Source organism: Anser brachyrhynchus, assembly GCF_964034855.1.
Source record: "Anser brachyrhynchus genome assembly, chromosome: 2".
NCBI lineage: Eukaryota > Metazoa > Chordata > Aves > Anseriformes > Anatidae > Anser > Anser brachyrhynchus.
This window is the reverse complement of record NC_137695.1, coordinates 40,432,755-40,458,082: the sequence shown is the minus strand read 5'-3', so window position 1 is coordinate 40,458,082 and position 25,328 is coordinate 40,432,755. Positions and strand designations below refer to the sequence as shown.

The 25,328-nt window shown below is 36.7% G+C and overlaps 1 long non-coding RNA gene across 1 annotated transcript in view; it reads left to right on the top strand.

The window, feature by feature from the left end:
• The first annotated feature begins 2,494 nt into the window (after positions 1-2,494).
• Positions 2,495-25,328, top strand: part of LOC308189589 — a 32,924-nt gene continuing 10,090 nt past the window's right edge. The window contains exon 1 of the long non-coding RNA XR_013946457.1: positions 2,495-3,211. This is a non-coding gene — a long non-coding RNA (uncharacterized lncRNA). The remainder of the gene's footprint in view (positions 3,212-25,328) is intronic.

The window sequence follows — 25,328 nt, the reverse complement described above, 5'->3', positions numbered from 1 at the left end:
AGGAGGTTTTCTTAAGCCTGTCTGTATATAATTTGTCAATGTAATAGAAAATCAAATTTAATCCATTTAAAATAAATTGAGCTGACATTCCCCAAACAAAGCTTATTACTCAAGAGTGGCAAAGTGTTGGCTGCAGTACCAAATTCAGTGCTGACTCATTACAAGAATGGCTCAGTGCCTGTTGACAATTTTCATCTGCAAAGAGCTCTCAGAACCTGTTCCCTTACTTGGAATCACTGCTCGTTTGGCATAACTGTATCAAGTATGTTTTTGTCTTGGTTTCCTTCTCTCTTGGCATGGTTAAAGTTTCTTATGCCTTCATGCACAAGGGGAACAGCTTGTATGCAAAGTTAATATGTTTATTCTTTTTTTTTCTCCCTTTTTTTTTTTTTCTTCCTACTTTCCCTTGTTTGTCCTTCAAGACCAGAGCTGAATGGCTAATGGCCCCAGGGCCATGCCGTGCTGCAGCCTTACCTTCAGATCTGCAGTGCCAGAGATTCAGTTCTACTTCAGCAAGTGTCATGTAAGGGCAAATGTGAATTAAAGTTCAAAGCCATCTCCATGATTACCATTATGCATATAAACCGTAGAAAGCCACTATACAAATCTGTTTTTGCCATATGTATATTAGTTAAAGGATTGTCTTGGGACTTAGCTACAGGACTGGAAACAGCTTTTCACTGTATTTTTATGATGTGCTGTATTTCTGCAGAAAAGTTATGTAAGGCCAGTGTTTTCAAAAACTGATATACTTGTCTGTTTTCCACTCTGGGCCAGCAGTGCTTTCTAGCTCTGAAAAATCAGGCCCAATTCAATGCAAATTACAATACCAAAAATATTGGCCACAGTTGAAATACTGTCTTTCAAGTTGCAGAGGTTCAGAGTTCAGATTCCCAACTGCTTAACATGAACGAGTAAGAGACTTCATTCATTAATTTTGTGGTAGGTTTTGGAATGCCTGTGGCATTGCCAGCTTATGGGGATGCATTGAAGTCTTTTGAGAAGTCCCCACAAATTTCACACAGTTTTTGTACTTCAGCCACTGTGTTTTGAGTCTCATGAGTTCTTGCTAATCTTAAGTGAGTTTTTAATAAAAACTATGTTAGAGGACAGAAGTTTGATAAAAGCTTCTATATCAGGAAGAAAACACAAACGTAGACCAAATGTGCTATTTTTTCTAGCCAGTTGGGATTTGTGGGAGACCTTCTGTGTGACATTTCTGATGGGCAATACTAACTTGGCCTGACATGGCTTTGCTTAACGTAACTTTAAATAACTATGATGAATAATGTGGTCAATCAACTCCTTTTTATAGTGCAATTTCTCAAGGTATGTTATAGTTTTCTTAAATACACCTATTGTTCATAGGTACTGTTTGTTTCTAGAGCTATTCTGCAGGCTGAATAATAAACAAATAAAAACAAGTATTTATAATTCCAGCCATGCTTCTCAGCCATCGGTGGAGTATGTTATTCTCACTTCCTGAATGAACGAGCATTACTGGTATTTTTCTCTTCCACTTCTTCCTGAGCCCTTGCATATGAAATTCATACTCACTTCCTACCTCTGATGTGCTACTTCACTGGTCTTGAGGGCTCTGGAAAGGAATTTGTGGATCATCCTTTGAGAAACTGTGTCCTACACCACGTAGAATACTATAAGGCAGATAAGATTTATTGGATATAAAGCTTTCATTAGCAAAGTAAACTTCTGTTCTACAAGGTGCTTTAAAACTTATCTGGGTGGCTCATTTTTTCTCCTGTTCTGGACTCTGGAAATATTACCCACTGGCAGTGTGAAGCACTTTCCTGTACCAAGCCTGCTGTGTTATTCAATCTACTGTTATATACGATTTACTGAAGTTCCTTGCAAAAATATTTGTCTTTATCAGTTGTACTCATGTCCATAAAATAAACATATACCCTTGTCTATCTTGTTTTTTACAGGATTAAAAGGCATTACCCAGTAAGTACTCCCTGTCTCTGATAACATTTCTGAAATCTGTTGAACAAAATTTTAATTTTTAGAATGCTTACATATACATTCTAAGTGAAATCAAAGCAAAATTCAATAGAAATATGGTAAAAAAAGTCTCTCCTTCTCTTTTGCTTTATTTCCTTTCTTACTCCTCACAATACAATGATTTTGTCTTCAGATAGCTGCATCTTCAGGAACACTCCTGAAATGATTCTTGAAATATCATTCTCTGCAAATACCGCACTTGTCATCACAAGCCCCTGTCTCTGAGAAAGCTCATGCAAAAAGCAAAGACTCATTGAAATCCTAAAAGGGAAGAATTCAAAAGGAGTTGGTTACAATCATTGTCTCCATTGTGCAATCACTGCTAATGTGAATTCAAGTTAAAATTCAAATGAACACTTGCAGAAATGTTCACCCATCTCACCCATCTTATATAAATATGAGATACATGTTATTTATATACATGATGTAAATAGCATCAGTTTCTTGGCTCTTTTAAAATGGCTAGAAGAAATGGAGTAATCGCTTCAGCTGATGAGGCTTCGCAACATGTAATTTACTATGAGCCCCATCACTCTTGAATATGTTGAGATTATGTTTGATGTATTATTGAAAATGTAACTCCTTTCATTTGGAATTCTTCTCAACTCTCAAACAATGAGAACAGTCACAACAAAGAAGAAAATGGGAAAAAGAGAATAAATGTCAAAATAGCCAGAATAGCCATCTAATAAACATGCCGGTAGAGGAATATTTAGATAATCTGGAATTGTCTTTTTTATTATATTTTGATTTCCTGTGTTTTGAGTATTTTGCCTTTTATCTTCTGCTGTACATTTGTAGAGGTGTATGAATATTTTTATATTTCAAATTATGGTGAAACTATTGAAGGAGTTCATCTACATGGAAAGTTACAATAACTATTTTTTTCTTCCCACCCGGCAACGGAATACCCACAGTGCAGATATCCTCTAAATATTCTCTACCAAGTCAATGAATTCTGAGGGACAAAGAGATGGAGGCTTGCACAGGGGAAGGTACTGCTTTTTGTTGATGATTTTTTTTTTGTTGTTTTATCCCCAGGTCATACAAGAGGGAAGATCATCTTGGGTCCCTTGAACTGATCTCCAAGGGGATCAGTCTCAGTTCTCTGACCAGAGAGAGAGAGAGAGAATACATTAACGGTGATGAATACTTCCCTTTATCTCCTCTTATCACCTCGTTGAACAAGGTCAGCACTGTTAAATAAGTCCTTTGATAACAATGTTAGGACAGTTGCAAGAGTTGGATTGGGGTTAACATCACCAAGAAAGATGTTGTTTGTTATACATATCTCTGTGTTAGGGTTAACCGTGGATATTGACTGAGAAATTCTTTGAAGTATGTAAAGATGGACAATTGTTAGTCCACTGCAGTTGGTGGCAGGGCTGACAAAAGCATCCTTGATCTCAGGAGCAATAGGATTTCAGCCAGCAGAGCGGAAATTACTTCCACTTATTTTACGCTTGTTTCCACTTGCCTGGTTTGTTCCTATTACCTCTAGCAGGTATGAAGCTCCATTTGTTCTGCTGTGCTCTAATGTAGTAAACAATTTTGAAAAGCTAACAGATTTTACACTACCGTGCTAATTTATTGCGTTCTGCTATCATGAGCAACAACGGCAAAACCCTTAAAGGAACTTTTGAAAAGAAATCAACGCAAATGAAGGTTCAGGGGAAATATTTTTAAAGAAAACTTGAGAAAGAGTGAGTTCCTCTCCAACATCCCATTAACAGACCATTAATGACCTAGCAATATGTTGCAGGAGTACAGCTCTGTAAAGGACTGCAGCTCTTCTGTTTCTCTTTTTCTTTTGAATTTGCTTGTGGAACCAAACCAAGAACATTAAAGGACAACCCAAAGGAAAATTGAGTCTTTTTTTTTTTTTTTTTCCTGTGAAAATAAGAAAAGCCCCAAAGCATATGTTGATTTCAGACCGAGCAGTTGTTCTGCTTTAATACACAATTAAATGGTCTCATTTTCAGTCTTATTTAACGGTTTTAAAATAGATAAAATGTCAAAGCAAAACATGTTAAGAAAATAATCTAGCTTTTAAAAGCTTTTTTTTTTTTTGCCAGACACAAAGAAGGTGACAAATTCCACCCAAAATCACATTTGCATCTTCTTAAACCTGCCTTTTCTAGCAAATGTGATGTAGTCTAATTGGACAGAGACAAAATTCCTATTTGTATTCCTATTACTTAACTATATTCTCTTTCCCTTTATTCTCTCCGGTTTGTCCCATTCTTCTGTAGTATTTTGTCTGGAAAACCACTGTGTGTATTTGTATTGCATAACATCTAGTTAAACAGAGCCATAGAAAAAAAAAAGGCTGTAATAATAAATTCCAAGTCTCCACCATGATGCTTTTTCCCTTGTGTAAAATATTTGTTATTTCATACTGTACAACGTATGGGCATCCATCCCAAATTATAATTATGTTTAAACAAAGACTTTTACTCTGGGAGAAAAAATATGACACCCAGAATCAGTGCCGTGACTCACAACCACATATTCCAGTTGTTCTTACCTACTCCTTTCCTTTTCTTCTCTGGTATAAATTTAGCATGCAAGCATGCTGTACTTCCCGTGTTTAAGGAGGACTTTGAGATGTCATTTGCAGACTGTCTTGTCTTTCATTTTGTCCACTTGCTACATGACCCTGGTCATTTGGGTATGACTGAAGCATAACTGTCATCCCAATAGCAAGCTTCGTTTCCATGTGTGTTTTCAGAAAGTATCATATTAGAAGTTTCATTTTGTCTCATCATTCAATTGATCTGAAAATGCTGATGGCTAGAGAGACACAGGGAGGTCACAGCTATATTTAATTTGCATACTGATGGTCCTTGGCATTTGTGAACAGTCTTTTAGCATTAAACTCTTAGCTTATTCTACCTGTAATTCAGTGTTTGTATTATTTCATTTTCGTATTCTTTCTCCCTGTGAAATATGTTAATAAATTAAAGGTGCACGTTATTCTGCAAAATCCTCAGATCTCCCTTTCTCATGGGGCCACAAAGGATGCTCATAAAATTCTAATTTTTCTTTGTTCCTGGAAGCAGACCCTTTAGCTTTGTGTTCATGTCATTCACAATCAGTAACATAACAAACTAAGCCTCTCTATGAAATACTTAAGTGATCTAAATATGTCCTATATTTATTAATATAACTGTACTCACATGGTTCTCACAGGGATAGAGGATGAATTACCTATATAAGCCACTGGATATAATCATCAAATAGGACAAAAGGCAAACCAAAACTAAACAGGTCTCTCTATGTTCATCACTGAGAATTCAATGTCCAGTAAATGTTTGGATGCCCATTTTTTAAAAAATAATATTTTCAGTCCCAAATAAATGCATTGTTTCACATTGATGTTGGCAATCAATACAAAATCCATCAAAATTTGAATTTCTATCAGCACTGAGAAGCTCTTTCTTTAGGCTGAGTCCGTCTCGATAAATTCATAAGAACAGACAAGTTTGCTCAGAAGGTCTTTGTTATTTTTTTTTCCCTTGTCTTTAATTATTACAATAAATATTCCCATGGGACAGAGTAGTGAGCACTAGGAGTGATTAGTAAATAGCTAAGTGGCTGGACTACATATGACTTTTCCTCCGTTTGCTATATTACTCTGCTAACCCTGCAGATGTAATAGAGAGGATTTTTGAGGATGAAAAGGGGTTGGGGGAATAGGCTGTTCAAAGAGGATTTGGCACCACTTTGGTTCTTAGATGAAGTTCAAATGTTCAGGAGAGGCCAGCATCAAACAACTAAAACCATGACAGTTGTGTACAGATTTTTCAAAGAAGTAAGCATCTCATATGTAGAGCCTGTGCTGATAATCTTATTTGTTCTGATGGCAAAGCTGAAGTTAAGCTCTTCTGAAAATTGGACTACAGTAGCCAATTATATTGACAGAGACCCAGTTGATGCATACTGACTTGTGATTTGGAATGGTCAGAAAAATGGAAATTGTATGTATATTTCATAGACTTTGAAATGTTTACCTTAACACAGAACTGAATGGAACTAACAGATGATAGCATGCCTCTCCTGTGCAGCCTTCTGGAAATCAGCCCCACAACATTCAGTCAGTGCATTCTTTTCTTCGAATGAGAGAGACATACTGAACAGCATTTCACTGTCAGATATAATTTTATTCTTTTGAAAATCATATGTATAATTTAACATATAAATAGTGAATATTTTAAATGATGAGTGAAATCCAACCCTACTAATGTCTTGGGAATCTTGCCATTAATCTCAATAGAACCTGTTTTGACACTGTAATTTTATAGACGCTGGCAAAATAATATAAAACAATGGAATAAAATTTGGCTACTGCATCCAAAAATATGCTGAAGGTCACTCCCTTGCTTTTCCAAGTAAATGACAATTTCTGAAAATAGTTAAGGATGTTGTTATTTCAAAAGATACTCCTGTGGTTTCTCCAAACATACTTTCATCTTTCATACAAACATATCTTTGTGAAGGAGACAAATATGTACTGTGACCATGGTTACTTTTTTAATTGTTGTTTAAACCAAAATGTTACAGTATTCTGTCACGTACGTGTGTATGTATAAACTTAGCTGCAGTAATTTCAAAATCTTGAAATAAAATTGCCTCTCTGAAATCATTAAAGAACATGTAGTTTCAATAAAGTCTCTCAATCCTAGATATCCAACTAGATTTTAAACGAGTGCTAGCTGTTATTCAGATTTATTTCACATTTATAAGGTGATTAGTACGTTTTCTAATGTCTGTGTGTACAAAACCAAAGTTTCACCATTTTTTCATCAACTTTAAAGAACAGCTTTGAAATGAAAATATATATGTGCAGATATAAACACAGATGCACATGCACAAATTCCAGGATGTTCTTTAAAAGAGCTGCTGCTCATGTTACTCTTTCTATCTATGTTATTTTTCTTTGCAGCTGAATAGAATATTCACTGGTTTGTTTGAGACTAGAACATGACTTTGGTGGGAAACATAACTGTATATAGGTAATGTTATTGTCCCAGATGATATTAAGGATAGAAATGAATATAACTGCTATTTCTTTTATCCCCTACCCCTTACTTTTTCCTCCATGATCCTTCTGGACAAACCACAAACTCTAAGGTATACTTCTTGATCACATCTAGATATGCATATGCTCACTTTCTATAAGTAGATTGAAGGGGATATAAGAACGTAGAAAAGTCCAACCTTTTTCTGTTAACAAGAAATACAGCCAATACTCTCTAGCTTTATTCCAAGATTTTATTATTATTATTGTTGTTGTTGTTGTTACTGTTATATTACCGTTATTTCATAGTGTACAATAAGTTTCTACTTACAGGTTCACTTAAAGTCCCACATATGAGTGGTGAATAGTATAGATAGTATTTGTGTCCACTGTGACATGTTTTCATGCAGGAATGTCACCGGTTTGATATTCATTCCTAGGAACAATGTTAAAATAGCAAAGATTTTAAACTCTGAAAAGTGTTTGTTCAGGTGAAAGGATAAACACTAGTGTGCTCCGATCTTCAGCTTGTTCATCAGCTGGAATATAACAGCAACTGGTGTTGCTAAATGGATATATATCATTTGAAGTATCCTATGAAATGCAGACTGAAGTGTGAGTGGTTCATTGCCCTTAAAACAAGCATGGTAAAGTTTCCAAGCTACAGATCTTTTCTCCTGCTAACTGACACCAAGCAGAGAGGCAGGAGGGATTTGATTCTTGTCATCTTTGTTGTGACTCTCTCAGTAGTTTCTTTTTCTCCTTGCAAATTTTGGCTCATAGCTAGTCCGCAATTAAGAATTTCAACATGTAGAATGGATATTCTTTGTGTCTCCTTATGGCGACTGCATACAGGAAAATCTAGAAGGTGTGCTGGAAAGACAAATTCTTAGTTAATGAAACTCTTCATCCCTTTCCACTGCATTCACAGATTATCCCTCCTAATTTTCTCCTTTTATTGTGGAAAGTAACCAGAAATGATGATATCACATGATTTGCCTGAACCTAAACCACTTTTCTTAGGCTAATTATTATGGATTATAAGCCTGTTTGCATCTTATGGGCAATTAAACAATATTAGAGAGTCATCATTACAAAAGGAATCAGATTGAGCTTGAATTGTGGCTCTTAGATTTTTCTTTATGGCTACAGCAATAATAAAAAAGATTTCACATAGAAACATGCCACTAATATTTTGAGATCTGTGATGTTTTTTCACAATATTTTCTCAATAACAACAACAACAACAAAGTTATCAACAGATAAATATATTTTGATTGCATTTGTCCTATTTATCATATTCCATGTGTGTTCTTCGTGAAAACAGCAACTGCCAGGGGCAGTTTGAAACAAAAATCATAGACTGAGTTGCATTTACATTTTCAGCAATCACCAAAAGAAATATTAAGTAAGCCTACTCATAATATGATGACAATAGTTGATTCCCACTTACAGAAATATTTTTTTCAATTGTCTATTTTATAAAGGAACCCTTCTGGAACTGAAACTTTTGTAATCTCTTCTTTCTTTTCCTTACACTAAAATCATATTTGTCAGGCCATTTTTTCTTCCCCATCTTTGTTTTAAATAATCAGTCCCGAAACTCAAACTGTAAAGCTTAATTCTATTGTTTCCCACTAATATATAGACTCTGACTGTACATACCTCATAGTAATGCAGAAAGCACTTAGCATAGAACAAAGAGAATTCTTAGTACAAGTTTTACCAAAAGGAAAGAAGATAGATTAAAATAGAACTTTCAACATTTTTGTGTAAAAGATTTTAAAATGGAGTTCTCCTTCAAACTCCTGAAAATTACATTAAAGCTTTAGAGCATTTTATTAAGGCAAATAAAGAAGAGGCATGAGAGGCTTTTTAGGTCTAGTAAGCATATTTTAAGCATCCCTTGACCATTATAGATGCTGATAGAAAGAAGAATAAACTCAAAACACCATTGATAATGTAAAAAGCATATATATTTTAAAACTTTTTGGAAGAACTAGCAGTTGTACTATGAAGAATGATGTCTGGATCAAACTTCTCGCTTCTAAACATAACCCAGTTAAATGCAGCTTGCTTTAACAAATTCTGATAAATGTTTTAATCTCAGTAATAAAATGAATGCAATGATGTGCAAAATGAGTATATGAGTATCAATAAGACTTTTACATACTAAATTTTTTTTTTATTATTATTCCTGAAGTGTGTCAGACACAACAGGTAAGAGCCTGTTGGGGGAGTATATAAGTTAGGCGTAATCGGGCCAGAGACAAAATCAGGTACTAGAGTAGACTGCGAGGAGGAAGAAGGTGGGATAAATGTTGACTTGAAAACAACAAAGCATCTTTATTTATGTTTGCTTTTGAAAATGGTAGCTTGATCTGGGCTAGGTGCTGAGAAGCAATGATGTTAACAGGCCTGTGGAAGGACTTGAGCAGGGAAAATAGCTGTTGGACTGAAGTAGTTATGTGAAATACAGTCCTAGAGACCTTGCTGATGTGCCTTGGCTATTCTGGGAGAAATGGCAAGATTTAGGTCTGATATGGATGGATGAGTCCAGAGATTATTCATAGATCCTGTTTAAAATAGAATCGAAATGTGCACTCTATTTTTTTCTGTAACATATCACAAAGTGTGAAGGCAATATGCATTTTCAGAGCAACTAGAGCCAAAATCCTACTTGATTTCCCTCTTGGTTATGCAGATTATGTTGAATATTGAAGCATTTTTGTATTTAATGTTATTTCACTTGGTTCATTGTGGTTAAGTACACAACTTTTTTTAAAAAAGTAGTATAATAATTGTAGTTTTTTTAAAAAAACTTTTTCATGCTTTTGTTTTACTTATAAAGAACTAGTTCTTCATGCAGGTAATCCTTTTTCACATGGATTCAGATTTTTATTTTATTTTTTAATGGTTTATTCAACACATTTTAGAGTAGAGTAAAATAAAGTTATTAAGGTTGGAAAAGACCTCCAGGATCATCCAGTCCAAACATCCCCCTACTACCAATGTCACGCACTAAACCATGTCCCTGAGAACCATGTCCAACCTTTTCTTAAACACCCCAAGGGATGGTGACACCACCACCTCCCTGGGCAACCTGTTCCAATGCCTGACTACTCTTTCTGAGAAGAAATGTCTCCTAATTTCTAATCTAAACCTCCCCTGGCCCAACTTCAGGACATTCCCTCTAGTTCTATTGCTAGTTATCTGTGAGAAGAGGCCAACCCCCAGCTCCCCACACCTTCATTTCAGGTAGTTGAAGAGAGCAATGAGGTCTCCCCTGAGCCTCCTCTTCTCCCTCAGCTGCTCCTCATAGGACTTACTTCTGTTCCAGACCCTTCACCAGCTTCGTATCCCTTCTCTAGACACGCTCCAGGGCTTCAATGCCTTTCTTGTACTGAGGGGCCCAAAACTGAACACGGTACTCAAGGTGCGGCCCCACTAGAGCAGAGTACGGGGGGCAATCACCTCCCCAGTCCTGCTGGCAACACTATTCCTGATACAATCCAGGATGCTTGTACATAGGCCTGTGTATTTTGACATATACATGATTAATTCTTTGTAATGTCTTGTAAGAAAATGCACTTTCTAAGTTACCTGAAGCCTCTCACCTTACACATAAAACAGGAAGAAGTGATTAAATTAGAGGACAGTTACATGGAATCTGAATACAATACACAATATCCAAACCCCTTCTCAAGGCTCAAGCTACAGATAAATAGACCTTTTGTTAAATTTTAAGTGTTTTTAGACAATTTTTCTATTAATCTTCACAATATGTATTCAGTTAAATACATATATGTATGTTTGTTTAATATGTGGAATAGTCTGTAAAGTATGCAAATGAGACACACATTCATTTACCGTGATTTTTACTTAAACATTCCTCTCCTAAGATAACTACTAAAATAGGTCACAGTATAAAAATAGTATAGTAGGCATCCTAAGGACTAGATTCTGTTTGCAAACTGGGTGGTATAAATCTCACATAACTCCATTGATTTCAGTGTTTTAACTTAGATTAAACTGTGCTATTACTGATGAACATGCACGCACTGCAGATGAGATATTAATTCCTCTGAAGTCCTAACACCAAGGAGTAGGCTTTAACTGGAGAAAAAAAAAATGTAGAAGAATATGTCTACATTCTTGTATTCCATCTGCAAATTCCAGCCTGAATCCTTTACTGTAGGAGTGACTGACTGTTGAGGCCAGTGGATGCCAAGTCTCATAGGAAGGTAGGCAAGAGACATACGTCATTCTTCTTCTGCCAGGTAACGAAAAGTATGACCCTCTTAGAACCAGAGCCCTCCACTATCCCATGACTGATATACAGCCTCCATATCCTGTTTCAGCACGTGTACTCTCAGTTATATGAGGGCATGGGCACTTATAACATCTTGGGGAGGCCCACATTTCTGCTACTTTATGGCATGTAAGTCTGTGCATGTAGCAGGGAGAGGGGTTGATGAGCCCTTGGGAAAGTTAGTGCATGCTAGAACAGCTTAAATTACTTACACCTTGCTTTTGGATTATGCCTCAGGAGTTGCTTGAATGTGGTAAGGACAAGGCCATGTAATATATGAAATAATTGTGCAAAATGGATCAAATTTATGAGCCACTGTAGAAGGTAAAACTGCTCTAGTCTAAAGAGAGACGTGCTGCAGGTACTCCGTGACCAGACTAGGCGGCTGTGTTCTTAGGCATAACCCTTCAGAAACTCTTATTTGTTAATGAAAATCTACTTCTTACTTAGTAGGTCAGTATTACAATGAAAAAAACAAAAAACAAAAACAATCAAGAAACAACACATGGCATTTGCTGTCTTTTTATGTGCAGCTAATACCTTCTTCCAGGTTCAGTGCAAGTTTGATTACTTCTTAAACCATTTATTAATACAAGGAGCAAAAACTAAGCCAAAGTTTTTGGGTCTAGTGGTATTTGACAGCTGGAGCAGTGCCAAAGCTAGCAACTGCCAAACAGAGGTAGTTCGGAGTAAAAGTTTAAAACAAAAAATTGATTTTTGTCAAAAGAATCTTTCATAAATCATTTAGTTTGGGGCAGCTGAAGCAAAATATTTTTCTCCCATCAGCTTTGCCAAAGTATTATCTGTTATTTAGAAACATTTTCTCCTTAGAAAATCCAGATATTCAGGACTTTTTACATTTAGTTTGCCTTGGAATTGGGAAAAGAAGTCCTCTGTCTAATTGATCTAATTTCTTCAAAAATCTGCCTGGCTACAGAACCTTATGAGACACGTTGGAGACAGCATTTGTTTTGCTTCCAGCAAAGATGCATACTGTCTGCTGCAGAGCGCAGTTATCCACTTTGTCAAGGTATTCATGATGATACAGTTTTCAATCTTAGTTTTATGCAACATCACAGAATTTGATGCAGCTGTATTAATACATTGCAGTTAAGAATCAAATCCATCACACATCTTTCTCACTGTAAGATAAGTATTGTTGAGGAATCGCTGTCGGCAGTAGCATTAATGCAAGTGGGTGACTTTGAATGAATGACCAAACCTTCCTACTGCTAATTCCAGAGTTCATGAGGAGGTGGTTAAAGGTGGTCATGAGGATTCATGTCAGACTTCTGGATATGTCTAAGCAGAAAAGCAAAATAATCGTTACACAAGAAATGCTCAGATGGATGAGAGATTTTTATGATGGGGAGGAATACAGAAGAATGTGATTTTTCAGATAAGCTTCCTTTCTTTTTTCTTTTTTCTTTTTTTTTCTTCTCTTTTTTTTTTTTTTTCTTATAAAAAGAACCTCCCTGGTGTCTGCCTTCATTTATTCCTTTATTCTCTTAGTGCATGTTTTTAATGGTCTCTTTGTTGCTGCAACGCTAGTTGATTGAAATTCTCCATTTGTAGGCCTCCTTGAACATGTTTATTCAGGGAATGGGACTTGCACAAAACAATACACTTGTATGAGGCAATCCCATCACATCAGCTTTCATTATCATTTTTGGATCGTCTAACTGGGATACATGTCAGTGATTGTTGTAGTTCCTCTTCTCCGACAAAAGGGCTTGATTGTTGTGCGCTGATCTTTGATACTGCATTGGCCTTAGCTTTACCATGATGTCTGAATTAGATGAGCATTTGAAGTGCCGCAATGGCAACTTTTCTCTAGTAATACAATGGGGCATTCTGAGTGCAGGAGCTGAGATCTTTCTTCACATGACTACGAGATAAAACTGTTCATATCTTTTCCCCAAATTTATTTAAAAAAAAAAAAAGATTAAAAAAGAAAAATGATTTTGATTTTCCACTTCAAGTTTCTATCTTAATGCATGTGACACAGTTTACTGTACTAGTCTCCAAAAGAGGTTGTCCAATTTAGAGTTACCTATTTTCAACAGTTGGATGATGTGTGATGTGTCTATCTATTCCTCTCTGTGACACATTGTGTGTCTTTAAATCTATCCTGAGTCATTTTTCTTATGCAGAAGCTAATTAACATCTTGGAAAAAGATTGCCTGCATTGTCTTGATATTTTCTGAAGTAACCAGATGCTGTAATTACTGTGTATACTGTTCTTTTTGCCTGTAGGTTGTCACATAGCACACCTACCCCCCACACCCATCACTTTAATTAACAGCGTAAAGTTCATTTAAATAGTAAAAGATGAGACAAATTTGTTTAAGAGTCTTTGTATATAATAGGAAGAAGCATCTGTCCTGAGGGTAAAAACAAAAAAAAAACTTAATTCAAATAATTAGTGCTAGAATACCTATTCCTTTCCTTTTCAGTGTTACCACTTTATTTGAAGTTCTTCTACCTTTCCTTTTGTTTAATTTTTATTATATTCATACTATTACTCTGTGTTGGTTTACTGCAAAATTGGTCAGATCTTCCATAATTAAATTCCCAATGAATCCTGTATTTATTGGTCCTTGTTCTATATACCACTGTCTACTTTGATTAGATTGTTACCGATGACTCATTTCTTCTGATTTTTCCCAAGAAGCTGAACAAAGTGGATTGCTGTTAAGAAAGAAATAAGATAGCTTATTGTTAATTACTTTTAGGTGACAAGAGGTAATAAGTGTTCTTTCAGATCAACTTAAAAAAAGATCACTATAGAGAAATGAAGGGGAAAAAGGTCAAAGCATCAAAACATGAAGCCATTTACAAGGAATCAGTTAAATCAGTGGGCTCTCCTCCTAGCTATTGCTGGTGATTTTTTCAGAGGTAGATTTACTTGTGAATAGTGTCAGTCTGGCAGTATTTTGATTGGTACTGTAATCTGTGTCCTCTGTAGTGCAACACCTGTTGGACAAGAGGGACTTAAATCAGACTTTTATCAAAGATATATTTTATCAAATTCTGAAATCCATACTCATTGTGTCATAGAATCGTAGAATCATCTGTGTTGGAAAAAGCCTTCAAGATCATCATGTTTTAATCATCAGTCTTGGTTATAGCATGTTCCAAACAGCTAAGGGCAGATTTTCTCATGGGAGTAATTAAAGAAAGATAAGTAAAAGAGAATTCAGTGGAATGTATCATCAGTTAAAATGTAGACACATGCACATCAAGCATATCAGTGCTTGATTTGAAGATGGTACACATTTTAAATCCAAAAATAAGATTGCAGTCTTACTTCATGTAAATTCAATATTTAATTTGTGATGTTTGGTTACACTTTTTTTTTTTCTCATTATCATCTGTGACTCTTCAAAATACCTTTTTCCTGTACCCATTTAAGTTCTATTCAATCATATGATATTGGGTATAGTAAGCTTCTGTCCGAACTTTCAGCTCAGTATGTGGTATATTATACAGCTGTGACAGAAGTTATAAAGTGACAAAAAACTATTATCTCTGCAAAATGTCTTCCCCCCCCCCCCCCCCACTCTTTTACTACTCGTGGTAGATCAAGTGATAAATAACAATATCAGTGACCTTTGAAGTCTACGTGAAATGTCCATTAGTGTCAAGGGAACATCATGAAATGGATGTTTACAATAGAAAATCTTTTTTTACATCCTCGCTCCAAAATTGTAAAGAAGTGTAACATTAATGTAACATAGAAAATAGAAAAAAGAGAGAAATTAGCAAGCAGAGTCAGCCTTGGGAGTCGTTAGTCGTCCAGGTGGGATTAACAAGACTGTGCCAGCCAAAGAAAAGACGATCTTATGTCTTGTTTTGTGTATTTCGTTGTTTGTTTTCCTGTGTTTCAGAAACCTGTTCAATGCAGGAGCTAAAAACATATTTGTTCCCCTCATATATTCTCCTTTTATAGATTGTTTTTTCAGGTGAGTAGCGTCAATCCCCATGATGTATTGGCATCATTAAAGGAATGAAGAGCTATGGGAAGGCAGTTCCAGGAGCAGCCTCTAACTTGATCAGTTAACTAAAGATGGTTAAAGGAAGGTGTCACTTTTTCTTTTGATTGTTGATGAACTTTTTTCACACCGTAAGTTCCTAAACTGGGGTTGCCGAATCATACTAGTGACATTAGTGGTCTGTGAGTTAAACAGCTATACCACCTGATGCTTAGAGTGTCAGTTGCTATGTTAGATAAGATGGTAATGTGAGGTTTGATGAGATATATTAATAGCTGGCAGTGGGCATAACAACCTTCATATTGCTATATATAGGGAAAAAAAGCTGGGCAGGGCAACGATGCATCAGGAAATCATAGTCAAGCACGGAGCAGCCCAAGGAAGCAGTTGGAATGAAGAATCAACTGGGAAGTGTGAGAGAGCATCAGAAACCAGGGCTCAAAGCTGGGGAGGCAGAAACAATCCAGAACAGGTGCAGGTGTTTTTGTCAAAGGAATAAATCCAGTAAAGACAGGAATGACGAGAGAAGCTAGAGGCAAAGATCATCAATGGTTTGAGTGGGCTGTGTTGCCAAGATGCTTGTTGTCAGGTCTCAGTACAGTTGTAGAAAGTGGGAATTAGAAAGAAAAGGACTTTCATTCCAGTTTCAGTCTCATCTGTTGCTTACTCATGCTGAGTCATCACCCAGCTTATTTTACCTCCTGAACTAACATAGGCTTAACAGTAATTAAAAGGCTGGATGGGTTTAATTTTGCAGTATCTTGTGATACCAGTAAGCGGAAACACAACTCTCTCTAAAAAGCATTTCTATGAGGTTCAGTTTCATTAAAATTTTGCTTTTTTCCACAAAAGAGGCAGCTGCTTTGGCTGCAGGACGTGCCACCTGGAAAGCAGCCAGCTGGAGACCCTGAGTTTCCCCAAATCCAAGGCACTCTGACCTGCTGCTAAAGAACTGGACAGGGACAATGAGGGCAAAGAGAAGGTGTTTGAAATTTGCCTCGGCTCTGAGTGGGCTCCATAGGAATCCTTCTGTCTTTGTAAAGGAATTTTGCTGGCAAAATATTTTGCTGGCAAAATGTTTTGTTGGCAAAATTTTGTTGAAATTTGCAACCTCCAAACAATAAACAGCACCCTACCCCCTCAAACCACACATCAGATTTAAAAGCAATTCTACATCCGTGCATTTTCTACGGGGTTGAAGCTGGTATCAGTCAAAATGCTGCTACACTTCAATTAATTAGTGCCACTGCTGGCAGCCGGTACTGACTGAAGTGAAAACCCAAACTATTGTAATGCATTGCTGGAGTGTGTTCTGAGGATGATGAGATTATTTATCTTCTGCTAAACTCTGACAATTTAGTTGAGTGCAGTTTGATCAATTTGGATGGTGCCTCACTCACCATCAAAAAACAGCACTTTTTATAAAACACAGTGCTCTGGGTAATGACTGCCCGGTGTCTTATTCACAGTAGTGTATGTAATTCAGAGGTTGAAATGACTGTTTTGGACAAACAGAATAAAAATGCTCTTATCTAATATTTGTAATATGAAGGGCAGATGAATGTCACTCTTGGAGCACAGCTTATTTCTCTGTTGGTAAAGCAGACTAATACGGAAAATCTTGTATTGCGTTGCTTTTTCCCATATTGTTCTCTTGGGTTGCAGTCTTCTCTTTTACGGTCAGTGAGATCTTTGTGTTCAGTACTAACTTCAGTTAAGTGATTATATATATGTGCATAACTGTTTGTGAGCACATAAGTATATATGCATTCATAAAGGGTGACATGTCTTGGTAGAAATGACGGCTGAATTACAAAGAAATTTTTTATAAAGTAATTAATCTTTCTGATGGTTTAGAAATTGAAAACTAAAAAGGGATTAAGGAAAGTAGATAGAACATATTTCTGTACTTCTTAGAATTATAATTCTAAGAAGGTAGTAGCTAGAAATACTAATTTGCTAGATTTTATACATTTTAAGTAGAGGTAAAATATTTTTTTTTTTAATTTCCTGAATGTGTGAAGAAAACTGCTGTGATGTGCACCCAATCACAAGAATTTATTGATCCAAATGGCACCAGGGGAAGCGAGGTTACCCAATGTGCTTTTTCCCCAAACGATTCTGCTCTGTTCTCCAAGTGTGCCACAGCTAATAGTCACATTCACATAGATTCCCATTATGTTTTCAACAGGTTTTAGAAAAAGCCTACAAACTGTTGGAACAGGAATGTACACTTTGAGATAGATTTCTGACCTGCATCAGTTTGGTATCACCTCAGTAACAACTGACGGTGAATTTCCCTCTGCATTTCCAGTGAATGTAATATATATTCCTCTTGGTCTGAAGCTGTCACTCTTGCTAGACAGTTGTAAACAAGTGCTTTGGTACTTGAATGGTGGGTAAAAGGTTTGCTGTATAAACAAAGTTTCATTCCAGTGATGTTGAAGAACCTCAGTGTTTGTTGAATTCAGGTCTGAAATCTCTAAAATGACAAGAAATAATATGTGCTGTATTGAAATAATGCAGACCTCCAGGTGATAAACTGTACCCTGCCACTGACTCAGTGGTCTTCAGTGGGCTTTAGGACTGGAATGCAGGTTGCCAGGTGTCATGTAGTCTAAAACAGTGACCTTTTATCCTGTGGACCTCCACCACCCGTCTCTACTCTGTGCTGTGCATGTTCTGTGTTTTGAAATGGACAGTGGAAAAGTTAATGTACCTGTCGTCTTACCCCCAGTGAGATTTGTGTTTAGTCTCTCAACATTCGCTTCAGTAATGCAGCTCACATTTAATGGTTTTGACTCCCTCATCTTGTAGATTTAGTTTTATTTATTTTTTTCTGTAGATTTTCCCTGGAGCCAAAACAGAAGGAACGGGAAATCTTTGCTGTAAAAGTCTTATATTTATGAGGCTTATGATAACAGGGAGGGGGATGATCTTTAAAAAAAAATATAGCTCCAGTTGTTTTTAAACCTTTGTTCACATTTTAAAATGATATGTGGAACACATTTTTGCATCTATAAAGCAAATAAAAAAAAATCTTCTGATGTTGTTATTAATAAAGCAAGTGGCTCATCTTTCAAAATCCCATTTTAGCAAGGCAGTGATTTTCAATGAAACCTGACATGTTCATTTTTGCCAGACTTAGCAGCCCCCAAGGCCTGTTGAAAGTCGTCTGAAAAAAGCCTTCTTAATAGATCGGTTTTCTTTGCTGAAGCTGTAGCATCTCCTGTATTTATAAAGATATGGTTCTTTTACGTCTGTATTAGTCGAGCAGCAAGCTAACTCCAGTGACATATATTAACAAAGTAGGCTAGTTATACAACATTGAAGAGCCATACATCCTGGAAAACATTTGGTGAACACCTTTATATAGTGACAACTAAATTTTCATTTTCCAATTTATTGTAGAGAATTAATCCTCAGGAATCTATTGACATAATTGATGTCAGCTGGGGAATTGGAGCCAGCCTTGCAAATATGTTAATTATCAGTGCAAACGATAGAACGCACTGGGACAAATCCAGTTCTAGCTTGAATCCATTGACTTCTCTGAGCTCATGGAGGATTTTGCATGTTAATCACATGAATTTTGTTCAAAAATGCCTCCCAGTATCTTGTTCCACATTTTATTAAAAAAGACAGTCTGCTAGCTACTCATAAAGATACTCTGCATAACAGAATGGATGAGCAGTCATACTTTTTGAACAAGTGGGGCTATTTACTTGTAACTATGTGAGCAGAATAACAATGACTTAAGAAATTCTGATGAGAGACATTGCTTTTGAGATCTTGTTTCCAGCACAGACTGAGAAAAAAAAGGCTTTGGTTGAGCCCAGCTAGGGTTTTTATACTCAGAAATACAGATGGATCTCTCCTTGCTCTTACTTCTCCTAATCTCATTTTAGCAAGTTTAACTTTTTAAGAACTATATACTAACTCACAGTATACCCATCTCACCCCTGACTTCTCTGAAACTCAGTGACATCAGGCTTTACCCAGCAAACAAACTGGAACTTTTATCTTTTCTGTACGTGCTGCTCAAACAGAAGCTATGTGGGTTGAACACAGCACTGGTGTCAGCTGGTAGGCCTTGAACTCTTCCCCTGCATCATTTCAGGTTTGGGGGTTAGAAGCATGGTTTGTAGGGCAAAGAAAGGCAGGATGCACGTCCTTAGCTCTGTACAGCATGACAGCTCCAGCTCTTGTGTTAGATGTGGTGCATGGGGTTCTCCTCAAAACCTTGCTACTGCCAAAGAGAGCCTTTTTACATATCACAGGTAGTGAGTGGGAGACAGAAATTTGCCGAAGCTCTGCCAGTCAACCTGTTACTTGTAGGAAATGCTTACTAAGCCACAGGATGAATATTGATTGATCTTGTCAATAGCTTCCTCAGTAAGAATCGGTCTCAATAAAAGCTAGTCAGGTGTTTGAAATTTCATATATTTTCCACAGAGAGAAAATAATGTTCCTTTTTCAGCTGTAAAATCAATGTCTGAGCTTTGCATAGCAGGAGAAGACTGAGATAAACTCCTAAGGGATCAAGTAAAGGACTTTCCACTTACATGACTCATGCTACTTCATCAAGAATAGATCTAGAAAATTGCAAAGGCGCCTATTATCTGAATTTAAACATCCCTAAATGGATCAAACGGCACTGAAGTAGCTGTTATCTTCAGGTATATGAGATAAGGAGAGAATGTAACATGAGGAACTAGAAAAAGTCTGGAAAACTATATTCTGAAGGAGAAATGAGACTTTGTGTATCTTACCTCCTGCTTGAACTCACAAGTCACTTGTGTATCCAATATAGAAAAAAATCTTCAAAGTGGCACTGTTTCTGCATCTGGCTTCTGAAACTCCTCATTTCATATCTAAAGCTGGGCAGACAGTGCAGTGTGCTTTGAAAATTTTCTTGCGTATTTATTAGAAGAATCATAATCAGTTCAGTAACTCCCTCTTAAAAAACTTAATGTGACTATTAGTCTTTCCTGGCTTTAACAGGAAATTAAAAGTTAATTTGAGATAAATTCTTTTTGGTATGTTTGCATTGTGTGACAGGGTCCATCTAAGGCACAACTCATGTCATGGGGAGTTTTGCCACAAACAGATGATAAATGATAAAGCTAATGTGCTAAGGTTGAGGATGGAACTATTTTGTTGTAAGATAACAGTATAATACAAAGTAATTTGCTCTTGCATAAACAAGCATTCTCTAAGCATGGTAAAGACATGGGAAGTAATATGGAAGAGAGCCAAAATGTGCACATACATAACGATTATCACTGGAAAAACTTCCCTGTTGAGGGTGACAGTGCTGGAACAGGCTGCCCAGAGAGGCTGTATAGTCTCCTTCTCTGGAGACATTAAAAACCTGCATGGACGAGATCCTGTGTAACATGCTCTAGGTGGCCCTGGTTGAGCAGGGACATTGGACTGGATGATCTCCAGAGATCCCTTCCTAACCTCAACAACTCTGTAACTGTGAGTCTGTGAAAGTAAGACAAAGACATCTGGATATGGTCCTCGGCAAGTTGCTTTAGGTGGCCCTGCTTGAGCAAGGGAGTTGGATCAGATGACTTCCAGGAGTCCCTTCCAACCTCATCCATTTTGTGGTTCTGTGATTTCGAGTTATGAAATCACAGACTTCATGATGTTGGATTGACAGATATGTGGGATAAATATGCTTTGTATTTCCATCCAAAGTCCTGAGCAGATGCTGATTTGCATTTGCTTAAATGCAGTACAATCAGCTGGACCTGACACAACAGCTTTTGTGTGTGTCTTTTGAGAAAAGAATTAACATCCACAACCTGACTAGCAAACTGTCACCATGCTTGTCCTAGAGTACAGGAAAATGAATGGTTTCTTCCACTTCTATAGAGTCTGCCTCTTTTGTAACCGGTGCCTGTCTGTGTATTTGTTAACAAGGCTGGGTGGGTAGCCTCATACTTGACCTTTACAAGTCACGGGGCTTGATCAGCAATACCTATCTGTGATAGAGGGGTTAGTATATCAGGCATCTGCTATGAAATAACTTCAGGTTATAGATGTCTTAATTCAGCCCCCAAATATAGATATCTGCTGTCAATTGACATCCTTGCAGTATCCCCTGTCTTCCAGCTGCTTGTCCGAGGAGCATGGGCTATCATTAGTTTTCACTTATCTTTGCCATTACTGTTCAGATGTCTATGATATCAGAAGATGTCTCAAGTGGTGTTAGATGCTTATGTGTAGGCAACTCAATTGATGCAAAAATCTCTTGTTCGGACATGCAGCCACACTGGTCATCTAGTAAGTTTAACATCACTGGAACCTTATAGGCTTTTAGCTTTTCTGCTACCCTTCATTTTCTCAGGGCACGTATATTCTTCTGGTACGAAATTGTTGCATTTTGAGTAGCTTTCTGATCAGTCCTGGAGGACGTTTTCTTTTTCTGCTCTTCATGCAAATTAGTGTAGAGCATAATAAAGACACAGGACTCTTGGAAGTAGATGTGGATTTACTGGAAGGCGAAGAGGCTATGGCCTTCCATCTCCTGAGGTGGCATTTGATACAGCACACCTTGGCCTTTATATGGGGTTTCTCTGCAGCCCCCACACCAAACTTCAGTTTAATCAACATCTTCACTTGCATTTAGCTACCTTTGACCTTCTGATCCCCAGAGTGCTTTCAGACACCTGCGGCTTGCTATTTCTTTATTTATTTTGTTTTACACTAATTGCGCAAGCAAATGCAGTTCTCATGTTGGGTCCTTAGCTGATTACAAGTCCTGTTTACTCACAGAAAGGTAATTTACTGCCTGCAGGGCACGACTCAGATAATACCCAGGCTTCCTGGGTAGCTAAATGGATCATTCCATTCCAGTGCTCATTCACTTACTGGCCTCTCTCAGACTGCTTGCAAAAGCACTTATCCTGTAAATGCTTACTCATGTAAGTAATAATACTCTAATTAGAAAGTAAGTGGAGTTTGGAGACATTAGTATTTTTTTAAGTGAGTAAGCACTTGCAGGGCAAAACCCAAGGGCACCAGAAAAAATCATAATTTTCTGCATAGTACATTTTCTATTTTTATCTTGAAGTCTGGATCTTTACATAACTTTCTATTAAACTGTTTGAGATCTTCCCTTCCTAGACCAGTCAGGAAGCCCAATGGGCAGACATTCTTATGCTTCAAAGCATTTTCTAATGATTCCCTTTTAAAATGAAATGAAACATTAGCCTGAATTATAGCTGTGATCTGCTTCTTAGTTCCTTTTTAAGCACTAAATTATATCCTTCCAGTGACTGTGTCCTTTCTTCTGTCCCTCTGAATCTTAGTTCAAGATTATCAAATAACTGCTTTAACAGAAGTTGGGATTCAGGTTCATTACTGTCGTTTTAAAATTAGATTGTTTGCAAATTTCTTCCCAATACCTAACAACTCACATGAAAGCATGTTTTTTCATCCGAAAGGATGAAGTAGGGAATGGAGATGTGCCTATGCAGGGGCAGCTTTGCCACAAAGACTGAAAAATAGCCATCAAAGCAAAACATTCAGTAACTCTGTGCATGGATGACTGTGAGCTACTCAGGCAGGCATTAACTGGTATGCGTATGCTTGACTTGCTACTGCTTCTGTTACCACTATTTTTAATAGTACTCTGACTGCCTTTAAAAACACGTCCCTTGTAAGAATGCTTTCATATCTCTAACTGTTCTTGTGATTTTAGTCTTCAGTTATTTTCTTTCTTCAACAGTTTTAAAAGACTGTTTAACTCAAACTCCAGAAACATTAAAGGGTAGGATGATGTTTTGCCAAGCCATATGTTCTTAAATGGTATATTTTATGCACCTGATAATGAATACTTTAATGCACAGTAGCTAAAAAATAATAATAAAAAAAACCAGCAGGCACACTTCCAGTGATTTCAGCACTTAGATTAGAGGTGAATTCAATTGTCTGTTTGCACTCAGGATTGGGCATAGTGTTCAAATTTTGTAGGTGACATTGACGTTAGGCCATTGAGTGACACTGGGCTAGGATCTGGATTAAAATTGATTTTGTCTAGTCTACTTATATTCAGAATGACTTCACTTTATCTCCAGCTTTATTGCTTTCCAGAAGTATTAAAACATTGATATAAAATGTTTACTAAGGTGTGAATGTCTTACCTGATATTTGACGATTTTCCTGCATCAACAGCTTTCTAAAGACATAATTCACCCACAAGTATTTTAGTCTTCTGAATAAAGAAATATAAACTTCTAGTACATGCACGATTCCCCATAAAAATACTAACCATAGGCCATAAAATGTCTGTCCCATTAAATCATAATGCGTAATGCAAGAGTTAATCTACAAGTGGGCAAAGCTTTTAGTCCTGCCTACTTAGTATGCTAGGGAAACATGATTTATAGATTACCTCAGATAGTAAAAGCAGTAATGTTTCTATTATACTTGTAGAAATACACTGCACAGGAGTTGCTTATCTAAGGCTTGGTGAGAAGAGAAGAGAGAGCTTGGACTGCCAGGCTGACGGCTGGGCTTACTGCGCTGACACTTGCTTTCCCTCCATCTAGAAAGGCTCATCTTCTGTGGGATCCTTCTGCTTTCTCTTTTCTCATATGTGAAACCACTATGATTTTAATATTGACAGAGTCTACATTTTTCAAAACAATCTTTTGTTCTTATTTCTTTATTGCATTTCCTTTATCTCCTACCCAGATTCTATTCTGCCTTGTGCTCTGTTGCTTCAAATAGACATCAGAGGTGGTGACATGGGGGCATGAGCATCCTTGCCTAAATAAATACTGGTTTCACATTATTTGAAAATTGTTAAATTGGAACTACAATAAAAATGTATTTTAAAAGTGTGGAAACTATAATCTTACCATAGTACTCAAAACTGAGAGGGTATCATGGCACCTTTCTGACTTTGCTTTTGTCTTCACATAACCAACCATAACCATGTATTTCTAGTCAAATTGTAATATTTCAGAAAATGTTCTACAATTTTGTAATTCCTGTTCTTCCTATATAAGTATCATTGTGAAACAAGGAAGCTGTGAGGAAATGGCTATTACTGGCATTTTGTTCTTTAAAATAATTCTGTATTAAATGGAGTAATGTGTTAAAATGTTGTAAGCAGACAAACCTAACTCATTCATCAAAGGACATATGTTAATGAATGGAGAAGAATTTACAGCATATCTGTCATTTCAACAGCATAAGAGAAGTTAAGGGAACACAAAATCTTTAAGTGATTTCTTAAAACAAAACAAACAAACAAACAAACAAACAAACAAACCCTCCAGATTTCTCCAGATTCTTAAGAAAAGATAGATTATGAACATGCTACAAAACTACTAATGAATCATCACACATTAAGCACTGATCATCCTCCCTTATCTATATAATGTCTTGGTTTTTTGTCTTATTGCAGAATTTACTTCTAGATGTTAGTCTATGTCAAGTTGGTTTTGTGATAACAGGGATTTTAATAGTGGAATTATGATAGGTTTTTGTGGAAGCAGAGGTTGGCCTCAATCTTACAGCTGCATTTTTGTTCTTCTCTACCACCTATATCCTTAGAAACAGTTTTGGTCTTGCTCTGCCGTTGATGGATAAATGAACAAGGTATTAAGGAAATAGCCTACTGGTATCTGTGGAAAAAAAGTACTTCCAGAGAAGCTAAAAAATATGAATATTGCTTTTAACAGTAGCTAACTATTACTTCCTTACTAATCGAAAACATTGGTGAATTTTCATAACATTTTGAGATATTTAAATATTATCATAATTTGGTTAATTGAAAAATGAAATACAGAGAATTTTTCCTGAAGTCATTCAGTTTCTTAAAGTTTTTCAGTTTTTACCTGTGTTCCCTGTGTGCCTCCAAAATCACACTGCTTGGAGCCTGGGGCTGAGAAGAGAAGTTGTGCTTGAAAAGAGACAAGAAGACATTTAGAGAGAGAAATAAACACTTGAGATCTAA